Raw genomic sequence first — 14897 nt, 5'->3', positions numbered from 1 at the left:
GCAGGTTGGGGGAGGGAGGTCCAGTGAAGGAGTGAGGCAAGCACTAGGCAGGTGTGGAGATGAGAAGGCTCCATCCCCACCACCCAGCGCACCCCCCAGAGTCCCAACTCCTGGCTGTCGCTGAGCAGAGCTGGAGACATGGGAAAGGTATGCCTTTCCTTGAGCCTGGAAACAGAAGTTGCACTTCAATTCAGCTGTCACCTGCCAGCTCTTTGTGATCAGGCTTAGCGCTGTGCCAGATCCAAAACAGCTCTTGGCGAACAAGCTTTGGAATCCAATCCAAAATGAACTGAAGTCCCCCATTTATTTTAAGGGGTGGGGGCAGCATCCCCAGAAAGCTCTGCCATCAAGAAGACTCACTCTGTGGCAACAACAGAGAGTAAAACTCACCCCAGCCAATTGAGCCTGGAAGGCTGCTGACCCCTGGCCCAGCCCCCAGGCTGAAGTGTTCCAATGCTCTCGGCACCCAGGGCTGAGTGACAGCCCTGGAGCTGGACCCCCCCTCCGCTCAGGGTGCCCCTAAGAAGGGCTGGGCAGGGCAGCTCGCACCCAGAGCCAGGCAGTGAGTCCCCTGGGGCTGGCTCCGTGGATGCAGTGGAAGGGCTAGAACTGCCAGCTCTGAAATGAGACATGGCTCCATGTTCAATGGGGGGCGCTGCCAGAAGCTGTTTCCAAGCTTTTCTTTCCCCACTGTTTTTCCACAGGGGGAGCGGGGGAAGGAAGGTGCCCCACAGAGCTAATAGCGGCATCATCACCAACAGGGCATGCGCAGACCAACCCACCGAGCTCACGGCAGAGCCAGGGAGAAGAGGTGCCCAACTACACCTGGGGCGGGGCTGCGGAGGCTGCTGCTGGAGCTCTGCACGTGCTGATTTCACTCAGGGAAGGTGGGGGCTGAGCACTGCTAAGCTGCTACCCAGGTCACTTACCACACTGGTGAGCGGGGGGGGGGGGGGGCGGCGTGCACCTGACTCAGCACAGTGCGAGTGCCCCACACACAGCAGCCTAGCTGTTAGCCACAACGCCCCGACCCCAGCCATTCCCAAGGTGCACAAATCGCATGGCCTTGACTCCTCCAGTGGGGATCCAGACGCTGCCTCTCTGGGCACATGTGGCTGCTCTAAAAGGAGCCGGAGTTTTCAGAAATCAGCCCCCGCCCTAGAATTATTTTACTGCAACAGGAGACTCCATAATCATGACTGACAAGCAAACTCCTGTTGTCTCCTTCTGAATGCTCCATTCCAGAGGGAGGGCTCCAAGGGTGCTTCAGTTACCGCCCTGGCCTCAGTGGAGTCACTCCAGATTTGCACTAGTGTAAATGAGGGTAGAATCTGAAGTTTCAGGGGTGCGTTCCGCCTCAGCCTCTAGTTGATTCCCCAGCCTAGGTGGAGCGTGGGACTTGTGATGAAAGACATCACCACACTGAAGAGATGAGCTCGGAAGTTACAAGTGGTGGGGTCATTCCAGACTCCTAGAAAGTCCTCCCCAATGAAAGTAAACATTTCTAACACACTGCCTGGACCTCTGGGCACAGGCTGGGGTGTGACTGTTGGCAGTAGGGATGTGCTCTGTGGGTTTTGCTTGTGCAACTGACTCAAGATATTTAGGGCCAAATCCTGATACAAAGTCTTCCCTGGGGGTAATAACCCGTTACCATGATTAGGCTCCCAGAGTATACTGTGATTTGGACACAGTATAGCTGGGGTGGTCAAACTGTGGCTCGCAAGCCACATGCGGCTCTTTTAACATTAAAGTGTAGGTCATGGAGCCCCCATCGCTCAAATTTTTGAAGATTGTCATATGCGGCTCAGAAGTCAGTAAGCAGGGCCGGCTGTAGGGAGTGCGGGGCCTGATTAGAATACCTGCTTGTACTCACCCGGTGGCGCTCCAGGTCTTCGGCGGCACTTTGGCGGCAGGTCCTTCACTCGCTCCGGGGCTTCGGCGGCACTGAAGGACCCGCTGCCGAGGTGCCGCCTAAAACCCGGAGCGAGTGAAGGACCCACCAACAAAGTGCCACTGAAGACCCACAGTGCCACCGGGTGAGTAAAACTTAAAAAGGTGCCAGCGTGGGGCCTGATTCTGGGGCACAGGCCTAAAGCTGGCCCTGTCTAAGTTTGGCCACCCCAGCAATATAGCCTGCTCAAATCCATGCAGGGCTCAAGGACCCAAGAGGGGACATGGCTAAGCGGGAGGGCAGGGGAAGGGAGGGTGTATTAGGGGAAAGCCAGAACTCTCTATGGGCCAACCCAAAGCCCATTCAAGGGATTATCATCATCAAATTACTTGTATTGTCTCCTTGCGAGGGGCAGGGTCTGGCAGGGGAGTGAGGTGAGCGGAGGGTGGGTGGGGAGGGACACAGCAAGCCAGCAGCAGGCAGGGGCGTGAGGTGGGATGTGGGGACGGGGGGGGGGGGCCCCAGGAGAGCAGGAGCTGGGCCGACAGTGCCCCAATGTGTCCCGATATTTTTCTGTTGCGATCTGGTCACCCTAAATTACATTGGCCCCAAATCCTCCTGACAATTGTGACTTTACAAACACATTTTTATTTTTTCATTGTTCTCTCTTCTTATTACTGAGTGAAAGACATACACACACACACACACACGGGAAACTAACAGAATGGCTGTACAAGTGGAAAGATTAAACTGACCGTACACAGGAGTGCTGTTAGAGGCACAAAGTCACAAACAGAAAAAATAATGAGAGATCAGAGAAAAAATCTTTATGTAATACATATAATAATAGCAAGTAGATGCATATCACTTTAAGTCAATAATGTCCTTTTAAATGGTAGACACTATTAAAACAGCAAAAATTATTGAAGGAACAGTGCAGGTGCATGAGAGGGAGAAAAAAGGATTTATATATTGGACTACATTTTCAATGTTGGGTGCCCAACTTGAGACACCTAAAGGAGCCTGATTTTTAAAGGGCAAGCACTCAGCAATTCTGAAAACCTGGTTTCTTTAAGGAGTCAGTTTAAGCATCCAAAAATTGAGGCAATCAAAAACACTAATGAAATTTGAAAATTTAGGCCATGTGCGGAAAACATTTAACTGATAAAAGAAAAGGAGTACTTGTGGCACCTTAGAGACTAACCAATTTATTTGAGTCTCTAAAGGTGCCACAAGTCCTCCTTTTCTTTTTGCGAATACAGACTAACACGGCTGTTACTCTGAAACCTGTCATTTAACTGATACACATTTCCCCTTCTCATGTTATATCTCTGAACCATTCAGGTTCTCTCTGTTGACTGAAATAAGACACATACAAAACTGATCTAGAATATGACCTAGTGAGAAGCCCCATTGACTACATCTATCCCATCAGATCTCTCTACCAGGTTCATCACTACTGCAGTGGAACATCTTAAAACATTTACTCTGTTCTAGATCAGAGACCAAAAATCCAACCTAGATATTTCTTTTATCCCTACTTTAATGAACAAGAACGGACTTTTTTTTAATCTTAACTGTACTATAATAATTTCATGTCAAAGCCACCTTACTCCCACTCCCTTAGGCTGCAAGTTTGATGCTGTGCCTCCTTGTAGCTCTCCCCAGAATTTCGCCCCATGGCTTCTAAACTTGATCGGATACTCAACGGGCAGCCAGTGAAGTGACGGAACCACTGAAGGATGTGCTCTGAATGAAGTGTGCTGTTCAGCAGACAAGTTGCTGGCTGCACTCTTCACCAGGTGGCGTTTACTTTACAGTCACTAGCTGCATTTTAGGATACAGCATGTTGGTCAAGCCTGGAGGTCATAAATACATAGATTACTGAGACTCATTTTATCTCTGACAAGATAGGCCAAAGTCTCTTGGAAAGCTGGAGGTCATTTTGAGTGCTGTTGCTCTCTGGGTATCTAAAATTCAGGAGGATTTTTTTCTAGGCTACAACCACTTGGACAATGATGGTTCAGACACGCTCTCTTGAAGGAAATGTTTTATTGGATGATTTTTAAAAAGTGTTTCCCTTTATGTACAAGCACCATTGCCATCTTGCCTGAGATTAGGCATCGATTTTTCATCCAGGAGTTGATCTCAGTCAGGTGGTGCAACAGTAATAACGGATACCCAGCTATCTTTTTCCGGCATTTCAAAACACTCATTGCTGGTTTTTAGATAGATGTTGAAGAATACAGGGAAAGAACGAAGCTTTAAAGAACTGTCCAGATGAAAGAGCTCCACAAGCAAAGGTGCTGCTGCCTACCGTAAACACCCTGGGTACTATTCATCAATTAGGAGCAGAACCAACATGCTGTGTTTACTCCTGCCAGATTTCTGAGCAGAACCTCACAGTAGCCAGAATTAAGTGCTACAGAGAAACAGAGCAGAACAAGGATGGAAGTTTGCCAGTTAATCATATGAAGACGTGCCACTCATTGTTTTGAGCCATATGACATGTAACCAGGTTATCTGAGAACACATGTAGCTTAAGACAGCTTTCAACTAGTTTCTCAATTACCTTCTTAGAACTGAGTGACTGGATACAAGTCAGTAATTGCAAGGTCAGTTACCTCAAGCTTCAGTTTCATGCATACCAGTGAGACTGTTCCGTGTTTAGAGGAGGGAAGTAGGCAGCAGTCTTTGAAAGAAGCCCTCTCTCTCACTCTGTGAGCAGCAAGCCCAGATGCTCTTGGCCATCATTCACCAACCAGAGCGGATGTGGGTCAGTGTCACAAACAGAGAATCAAATTTCCTTCAGTGTATCTAGGATTACCTGTTGTGCAAATGGGTTGAATTTTGTAAAGGAGGGTGTAGCACCATTAGATCAGTGTGGAGCTATGCTAAGTGTTCCTCCTCCCTGAAATTTATATGATATAAAGTAAGATCTGGCCCACTGCAAGTTAAGTCGTCTTATACTACTAACAACTCTCAGATAATCCACTTACATACATAAGCTTCTGCTGCTAGCTTGCAAATCTGTGCAGTTTTATTAGAACAAATGACTTCCTGTATTTTTCAATTAAACATCCTTAAGTTTCCATTTATTACTAATAGAGAAATATTTCAAATTCAATTATGAGGAAATAAGAGGGTTCACAAATTCTCATTAAGAAATTTCCTTTTTCTAGGTTGTTGCTTAGTTTATTTTATGTTACAGGGACTGTGCAATTTATTTTGTTTTTACCACCTCAACTGTTTGCAATCTGTGTTTTACTTGTAATGTATTTTAGTTTATAAACAAAATCAATTCACAATCATAAAATCTGTAAACAAAAGCCATTATAATAAGTAGTGCCTGGTTACTTTTAGCAGAATTTCTTGTAGCAGAGAATTTAACATGCTCTCCTTTCTCATTAAATGAATTGAGGATAGCTTGTAATAAAAGTATTTTAGTAAGAATGTGTCAACATGGGGGGTAAAAAGGCCTGCAGAAATCCAGCCTCTGTTAAAATCCTCCGCTTACAGAAACATTAGCAAGAAGAGCAGCAACAGAATGAAAGAGTCATGATCCCTGTCAGCTTCACACTGATGCATGAGGGAAATGGCATGCGCTGGAAAAGCGAAGGTATAATTCTCCACCAGCTGTGTGGGGGAGACTCAACAGGTTCCAGTGTTTAAAGCAGTGCTGGCAAGAACTATAGTAAAGTATTAGGTCATCCACAGCCTCCTGAAGACCAGTCATTTAGTCATATTTTCCCAGATAGCCTAAGTTATATTGTGAAAAGGTTGGGGATTTTTTAACCTGCAAAATTGTCCAGTTTGTGCACCCTATAAGATGCTAAGTAGTTAAGTCAAAATTGGGACGTTCCCACATAAAATTATGGCCATGTGTCAACTCTAGTCTTGCAGGCATGGAGGTTAAATCAGGGAAAGAGATCAATGTAGTTAATTTAAGTAACTAGAGCACAAACTATTTATTATGTTTTAAACTTCATTTTTTTCCCCGAAGAGTTTATGCTAATGACCTTTGCAATTTAGTTACACTCCTCAATAATATAGGCACCAAATAAAAAGCAAAGATAACTTGATCATGCCCAGTGCCAAATCATGAGTCCAGTACATGGGAACTTGATGTGGGAAACAGTTCAGAAAGTGAAAAGGTCATTGTACAACGTAAACGATTGCGTCAACAAATAAAATCTGTTGTAGCTTCCCAATTTCTAAGTTTAGACCACAACTTGAAAATATTTCTGTAAATAAAGATGTGAAAAAACTTCTCCTTTCTATTAGTCCTCCAGATATACGAAAGGACAACGGGGCCCAACATACACGAACAAAAACAGAATACATTTTTCAGTCCCCAATTTAGCAAAGTACGTATGCACGTGATTCATTTAAGCATATGCTTAAGTCTTATTCTCTTTAAAAGGACATAAGCCCATGCTTAAGTCCCCTGTTAAATATACTTAAGCCCTTTGTGGAATTGGCAAATCATTGCCAGCAGCCAAAATCTTCTGGTCTTCTTACCAAAAAGCAACTAATAGAATTAAACATTAATGCTGATGCTTTTTAAAAAATAAAAACAAATAACCAATTAAGTCTCCAGAAGACAGGTGAAGAGCAAGAAGATTCATCATTGAGCTATAGTGCAAAATTTAATTAAACAAAGATGACAGATATAGGTTAAAGTATTTATAGAACTGAAATAGGGAGGTTACTTACCTGTAACTGGAGGTTCTACAAGATGTGTGATCCCTATCTGTATTTCACAGAGGGTTACACATGCGCACCATGCATCCGGAGCTGGAGAAGTTGAAAATAGCATCAGTTGGTCCGCGTATGCACGCTGGCTCACCTCATGCCTCAGTCCGAGGGAATGAAGGGTGGGGCGGACAAACCACCTCTCCACAGTTCCTTCTGTACCGTGATTCAGGTCAGATCCAAAGTGGAGAGGAAAGGTAGGTAGGTAGTGGAATACAGGTAAGGATCACACATTTCAGAAAACCTCCAGTTACCTCCCCTTCCTCTTCGAGTGATGTTCCCTATTGTATTCCACTGACAAGCAGTACCTAAGTAGGAAGAGGGTGCGAGGATACAGATCAGGGGTGACCAAACCGGGGCTTGCAAGCCGCATGCAACTCTTCTACACTTAAAATGCAGTTTACGGAGCCCCCTACACCACCACTCCATTCTTCACCTACCAGACTGAGGTGGCAGGAGCTCAGGGCTTCTGCCCTGAAGCAGGATAGTCAGGCTAGGGGCTTCTGCCCTGCAGGGAAGAGGGTCTTGGGGCTTCAACCCTGGAGGAAGCAGCTTCCTGGGATTCGGGATTCAGCAGGAGTGGGGCTAAAGCCCCCAGCCCTGGCTGACATGCCCAGCTCTTGAACTATTGAAGATTATCATATGTGGCTTAGAACGTCAGTAAGTTTGGCCACCCCAATATAGATGCTAGGGCTGAGTGGAGTATCACCACCCCAAAGGAGGCATCAGCAGAAGAATCCTGCCCCAGGGCATAGTGTCTTGAAAACGTACGAACGGAGTGCCATGTGGCTCCTTTACAGATGTCCAGGAGGGGGACTTCCTGAAGAGATTCCATAGTTGTTGCTTGCACTCTGGTGGAATGAGCTCTTACCCCATTGAGGAATAGAGGGGAGGGAAAGTTCAATAGCTGATAGAGTAGAATGAAGCCCGAGATCCATTTGGAGATTCTCTGGGTAGAGATGCCGTGCCCTCTCACTCTTTCCACTACAGTGATGAATACTCCCAGGGATTTTTTAATTGGTTTTGTTCTCTGCAGGTAAAGGCCAAGAAGGCCTGCCAAACATTGAGGGAATGGAGTCTTCATTTCTCTGCTGAATCATGTGGTTTTGAGAAGAACACTAAACTATTAAAACCACTAAAACTATTTACAAACTAGATTATTCTTATTTTGTAGAGCGAAGCCAAACCTGTGGACATTAAAGGTTCCAACCCAAACTATGCAGCAGTGAGACGGAACTGGAGAGGCAGTCAGTCCACCCTGCCCTTCATCCCCTTGGACAGAGACACAAGGTGAGCTACAGCGCACGCGCAGACCAACGGACACTTTTCAAATTCTCCATCTCTGGACGCATGGTGCACCTGCATAATTCTGAGCGGAATACAGAAGATAAAGATACCGCCACTCTCAGAACACTAGAAACACTATTGACAGTATGTTGAAAAGAAAAAAAAAGCAAACAGAATATGGAAGCAAACTTCAGATCTAACAAGCAGGTAAGAAACATGTTGCAACAGAAAATCCATGATTTATCTGGACACCTGCGAATATACTGAGCCTGGTCCCATTGAAAATGATAAAAGATTATTAATTCTTGCTCATTTTTCTTCCCTGGGTTCATGCATGCATGCTACAGACAAAGATCCTTCCTTTCTTCATCCTCTTGAACTGGATTTTTAAAGAGTAAGTTTTGAATGTCTATTCTTTTGATTTTTTTCCCTTAACTAGGTAAGAATATTTCAGTCCAAAATTAAACATAATAAAATCACACTGAATGGGCAGACTATTACTTTCATTTCTAGCTCCTAACTTAGAGGCAAACTAATTGATTCATATTACTTTTATGCCAAATGCCATTTATCCTCACACAACATATTAAAATTAAAAGTGAGGATATGTTTGCATATCAAGATTACTTTACAAAAAAAAAAAAAAAAAAATCAGATTAGAGCACTATTCTAAGCTCTGGTAAGAAGTAGGTAGAAGTAGTAGAAGAAATAAGAACAGGCCCAAACACTGAACCTGAATGTTTTCAAAGGTTTAGATCAGTTCAGATAAATACTGTTTATGCCAATACAAGAAACGTTCTGTCCCCAAACTGATGCTGATATTCCACCAATCTGCTAGGCTCTAGCTATCTTGCTGAGCCAGGTTACATCTTTAAGGGTAAATGGAATGCAATTTAGCAAAGGAGAATCTAGACTGAATTTTGAAAAATGTCTCCTACTGCAAAAGTAACAATAATTAGGTTAAGGAATATGCTACCAAGGAAATGAAAGACGTTTCTTCTCTTGAGCCACTCAAAAATTAAACTGGAGAAAGTACTACAGATATCTTGGATGATATTTCCTTGGACAGACAAGACAACTTAACAGATCGTTATGACCTCTATTTTTGCAGGATCCATACACTGCACATTCCATGATCTCCCTGAATCAGACACACATAATCCTTTTTGCAATGTCTCTGGCCTGGAGAATCCCCAAATCATGTGAAATTGTAGACAACAGCAGGCCCAGGCAACATAATTACAGATTTATCAGACTTGCCAAGACACTGCAGTGCATTTGGCAAAATGTCAAAAAGGTAAGGGGCCCAGCGTTTGTTGTGTGCTAAAACAAACCTTAGATTGGAAGAGAGAAAACCAAAAAGCAGTAATGCTGAAAGAGACCTAGAAGTAACAGCAGAAAGAAGATTTCACGTGACTTTTCAGTCACAAAACAAAATTAATGTCTGATAAGTATGGCAGAAAACATTTAAAAAGCCACTGTGATTTTAAGATGCATACACAAGGGAATAATCTTACAAAACAGGGATCTAAACCTTCCCTTTCTAATAACCCCAATTCAGCAAAGTACTTTAGCATATAAACAGCTCTTTAGGAGAGGGACTAGACTTGTGTATGTTTTTTCAGTGTTTAAAACAACTGGACCAGGAACCTGATTGGCGCATATGGGTATTATCAACGATTACTATTTTTATGTATTTGTATTAACGTTATTATAGGCAGAGCTGATAGCACCACCTATTACAGCTGCCCACCACTTCCAACTGTAAGAATATGGGGTTTCAGTTACTTATAACTTAGCCAAACTTTGACCATTTGAGCTGAATTTTTCCATGACAGGTGTCTGCCTCAGGTTGAATATTTCTGCCATTTCTGAGAACAAGACTAGGGAAAATGTGCATCATCCATCTTAAACAATTCTGGAAACATTCTCTTGTAGAAGCTCTAACACCCCCATGCTTTGGAGCAGGAACTTGAAATTTGCCAAGATGACTACCTTTGCATCAGGGATGTGTCTTTTGCTATACATGTGAAAATCCATCCCCCTTCCCTGCCTACAGGGTTCAGACCCAGGGCCTTGATCTGTTGCAAGATCGCTCAGAGGCCCGCACCTGACATAAGGAGTTCCCTCCACATCAGCATTCCACCTTGGCACCTGAGGAGGGGACAGATGGCAGAAAGGCGTGGGGGGCTCCCTCAGGCCTCCTTCATAATGGACTCTGTGAGGGGGACAGCACCAACCCCCACTGTTGCCAGAGCTTGCTCAGCCAGCTCCACGCACTGCACTTTCTCAGGGGGTGCAGAAGCAGCCCTATCGGCAGTCACCCTAGATGCCTTTTAGAGGCGATCTAGTTCGAGAAGGGGGAGATGCTGGGCCCACGACTTGCTGAGGCTTTCCCCCTGGTAACCAGTACGCAGTCCTCCATGGTGTTGGGGGCTGGCCAGTGGCATTGGGTCCAGGGAGTAAGGGCAATGGGATCAGGCCTTGGGGAGAGAGGAGGTGTGAAGATTGGCAACAGAGAAAGGGGTGTTCTTCCCCAGAGATAGGCCCCAGACATTGCAGGAACCTCCTCTTGCACAGACACCCCCGATGGCTTTTATCAGCAGCGGGGTCTGTCCGCTCGGCTGGGTTCAATGATGGGACCATCCCTGGCATCCAAGTGAGACTGTCAGCTGGTGCTGGTGGAGCAGGGGGAACTGGGCAGGTAGGATCACCAGTGGAGGCAAGGCCAGCATCCCTCCAGACGTTCCCCAAAGCCCAGCAGGGGGAGCACTGAGCCTTTCCCTGATGAGAAGTGGGCCCAACAGGGCAGCCTAGTTGGGAACGAGGAAGGATGTTCCAAACTCCCCACACACCGCCGCCAGCAACTGAATAGGGACTTGCCAGCAGAAAAGAAGCCATGCCTCCTGGTCAGGGTGGGGAAGAGGAGGCAGTGGCAGTAGTAGTGGGTACAGGGACCACAGCACATGGCACTGGGACGGCAGACGGAACCACAGCCACCTGTGTGTAGGCCCTGGGTGCTGAGGAGCCAATGCTCCTAGAATTGGTGGATGGACGGCAGGGGGACAGGGAGCCGCAACCGATGGTGTGGCTGCCGCCACGGAAGGAGCTTTTTGGGCGAGGCTCTTGCCCTTTTTCCTGCCATGGCCCTTTCCGACAGCTATGGGGGCTCCCTTGATGGCAACAGTAGTTTTGGCAGTACTGTCCCTTCTTCTGCCTGCTGGTATCAGCAGCGGTGCTAGTGGTGGTTGCCACAGGGGCAGTTAGGGGAGAAAACCTAGGTGGGGCAACAACAATGGTTAGGGGTCCCCATCCCTCAGCCCCCCACCCCACACAAGGCAAAGCTGCTAGAGAGGAGGACTTGCATATAGCCTGCTCAGACCACCTTCAAAGTCAGTTGATGGGAACAGCCAACCAGGGGATGGAAAGAAATGATCAAGGGAAGCGTGGGGGGTAGGGAAAATAGAGGCTGACCGCTCCTCCCCACGAGGTTACATAGGATGCGGGGGGGCCACAAACAAAACAGGAAGGGTTAACAAAATAAAGGAAGGAGGGCTTGGCGCATAATAGGCAGTGTGTGGGGAAGCACCAGCTCCTTCAGGTGAGGGGCACCAGTGAATGGGGGATCAAATGAAACAGGAGGTGGACCACAAGAGCAGAAAGTGCACAAGTGCATGGGGCAAACAGGGCCAGGCAGGGCAGAAGACAAAATAGTAAGCGGAAGGGGTCTGGGTAGGGGACAAACAACAAAAAGTGTGGCTTGGGTGGGCTAAGGAAGGCAGTTAAACAACAAAGTGGGCCCAGGAGGGCCAGGCAAAGAGAAAGCAAAGAGGGAAACTGGCACAACAGGGGAGGTAGGCAAACAAACAGCAAAAAGCAGGAAAGACCAGGCAGGGCAGGAGAATTATATAGCAAACAGCAAAGGGGCATAGGAGTCAGGTAACAAGCAAGTCCCCACATAAAATGGGGAGGGAGGAGCTGCAGAGAGGAGGGGAACCACATGCGACAACAGGAGCAGCAAGCTGCAGGGGAGACTGAGACCATGTGAGATAGGGGGCTCCAAACCGTGAGTGTTGAGCACTTACAGCTGCAACTGAAATGTATGGGAGTTGGGCTTTGAACGTATAAAGTGCTATAAGGACTATGAAAAATCAGGTCCTACGTGTCTCAAGTTGGGAACCCCAAACTTTTGACCTAATATCTGAGTTTTCCCATCTATGAAATGGGGATAATATCTCATACACACCCCACATCTCACAGGGATATAGTGAAAATAAACTTAATATGTGTGAAGCACTCACATGCTAATGGATGCCAGAGAAAAGCCCATTAGGATTATTAATAATTTAGTCTTCAGAGCAGGGTCTCAATAGGGTACAGTAAACAACAACTGGGGCCACACACTGAACAAAATATTGAATAGTTGCTCATTAATTGAACACCACAAACTGAAGTGAGCTCCTTTTTAAACCCAGGTGCCCTGATTAGCCTGCCTTAATTGATTCTAACAGCTTCTTGATTGGCTACAGGTGTTCTAATCAGCCTGTCTGCCTTAATTGTTTCCAGAAAGTTCCTGATTGTTCTGGAACTATTCCTGTTATCTTACCCAGGGAAAAGGATCTACTTAACCTGGGGCCAATATATCTGCCTTCTATCACTCTCCTGTAGCCATCTGGCCCAACCCCACATAACACAGAGGGGAAGGGGAATTAGATGTGGCACAGGTAACCTTAATTCTGGCATTTCCTAATTTCTGAGTGCTTGACTTTGCAACCCTAATAATGTTCTTTTAATGTAGTTTTTTCGCATGTTAATTATAAGTATAGATTAAATTAGAGGTGACAGAGGGAGAAGGGCTAAGGACAGGATAGGAAGTAACAATTGTTCGAAGAGCACGCATCTGAAGGATAAACATTTACACACGAGTTTAACTATGAGTAGCAGTATGCAATTAAAAAAGAAACGTTTTCCAGATATTCACTCTAAACCTTCCTGATGATTGGTTACATTATTTTGTGGAATAGTCTCTTTTGGAAATTGGCAGAAGTCCTATAACCTGTCTCTTAACAGTAAATTGGACAACACAATAGAAAATGAATATTAAGGGACAAATTCCCCTGGCTTAGTTGTGTTGGTTTGTAGCTTTCCAGCATTTTTGCAATTTATAATAGTTTCCATATTTAGCTTTTATGTTGGGTACATATTAATAAGATGGGGTATTTTTCTGCCCATTTTTCTTACAATACCTGTAAGTGTACAATTTTTAAAGCATATAGATTTTTAGAATTAGCTGGATCACTTCTGATGGTGCCAGCTTCATAGACTTGCTGAAGTCATATGAAGCTGGGTATACTACAGCTTTCAGTAGTTTGAGGCTTAGAGTAAATTAACTGCCTTCTTTACCACTTAAACTATTTTAAATTAACTCTGTTTTATAAAAAAATGTATGTGCAATTGGGGTGTAATTAAACTGCCAGTGTAATTCTTGGAGTGATGGACGAGACAAAAGAACGACATTGTTCTATACTGTACAGAAGTTTTTTAAACTACTTCCAATTGGTTTAATTAAAGTTCAAGCAATTTATAAAGTGCATGATACTGAAGAGGCTATGAAATGGCAATATTTTCTATTTCTCTGTACGTTAAATTGTTTTATACAGCAAGTACAGCATAAACTATTTTCCACTCATTTATACATTCAATGAAGGGTATTTACAGTACAATTAATGTTCAAGTTCCTAGAGCCTGAACTTAGAAATTCCTTAAGCAATTTCTCAGTTTTATATCCATTTATATTTTCTGTGACAAACTACATAAACCTACCCAATTTCTCTCATCTTCACATTTCTCTATTGTGAGAGATGTCCCAATTAATCCAACTGTGATTTATAGAAATTACATTTTAAGCAGCCAAAATGATTTCATAAATACAATATTTTGATGAGACTGCTTTCAACTACTAAGTATTCCTGTCTCATTTCCTTAGGTTCTTAAAAATATAAGAAGCTAGGCTAATATATTATCTTTCTACCTACACCTTTTATCATGTTCATCACCACAATATCCAAGTGCATTAGTCTTCCTAAGCAAGTGCCCTGCCTGTGCAAAACAGCCATACCCAGTGCTTGAGCTGAACATGAAAAAAAAATTAGAAGTGCATCATACAGGTGATCACTTTATGCCCTAGAGTACAAATCTTCTAACCATTAACTTAGCTTGCATAACTTCATGTGTTATTAATGGGTCATGAAATTGCCCAGATCTTTCTAAATCCAGCCATAGTATTAGACTCTACTTCCTGTGAAAGAGAATCCCATGGGTAGAATGTGTGTCATGTGAAGTGCCATTTCTTTTTTTTATATATATATATACACACACACATATATATATATATACACACACACACACGCGTATGTATGTGTGTATATATATATATATATATATATACACACACACACACACACACACACACACACCCCAGCCCTTAATTTCATTGCTTGACATTTTAAGTTACATTGTCAATTTTTCTATTTACATAGTGATTGGGGCCCAAAATAGGGAGAAAAATATCACCATGCTTCAAATTTTTCTCATCTTGTTTTTGCTTTTTCCCTTTGTTCATTAAGCAGCATTGAGAAGGTGGTGTCCGGCATGTTCAACTTACACACTCTTCTCCCCAAACTAAAACACTGGCCAAGATTATCTTGGCTAAAAGCTAAGAATCTCAGCTATCAGCCAAAATGAACCTTCAGACCAAAATGAATAAAATCATACCAACCTCACATTTAAATGGTATACTGTAATTTGGAGAGTCGAGGGGAGGGTAATCAAACCTCTACATTCTGCAGACCAAGCTATAGCTTTGAGAAGTCTATGATATTATCATTTCCCACAACATTGTCACAAAGGTTTTTAAATTTGTCTCCTCGTACTCGTCTTCAAACACTGGACTTCACATGCA

At 44.3% G+C, this 14897-nt stretch overlaps 1 protein-coding gene across 5 annotated transcripts in view; it reads right to left on the bottom strand.

The window, feature by feature from the left end:
• Positions 1-14897, bottom strand: part of UTRN (utrophin) — a 594587-nt gene that overhangs the window by 471104 nt on the left and 108586 nt on the right. The gene's annotated exons all lie outside the window — the stretch shown is intronic.

Source organism: Chelonia mydas, chromosome 3 (genome assembly GCF_015237465.2).
Source record: "Chelonia mydas isolate rCheMyd1 chromosome 3, rCheMyd1.pri.v2, whole genome shotgun sequence".
Lineage (NCBI taxonomy): Eukaryota > Metazoa > Chordata > Testudines > Cheloniidae > Chelonia > Chelonia mydas.
Note: the sequence above shows the minus strand (reverse complement) of the source record. Positions and strands in the feature narration are given on the sequence as shown.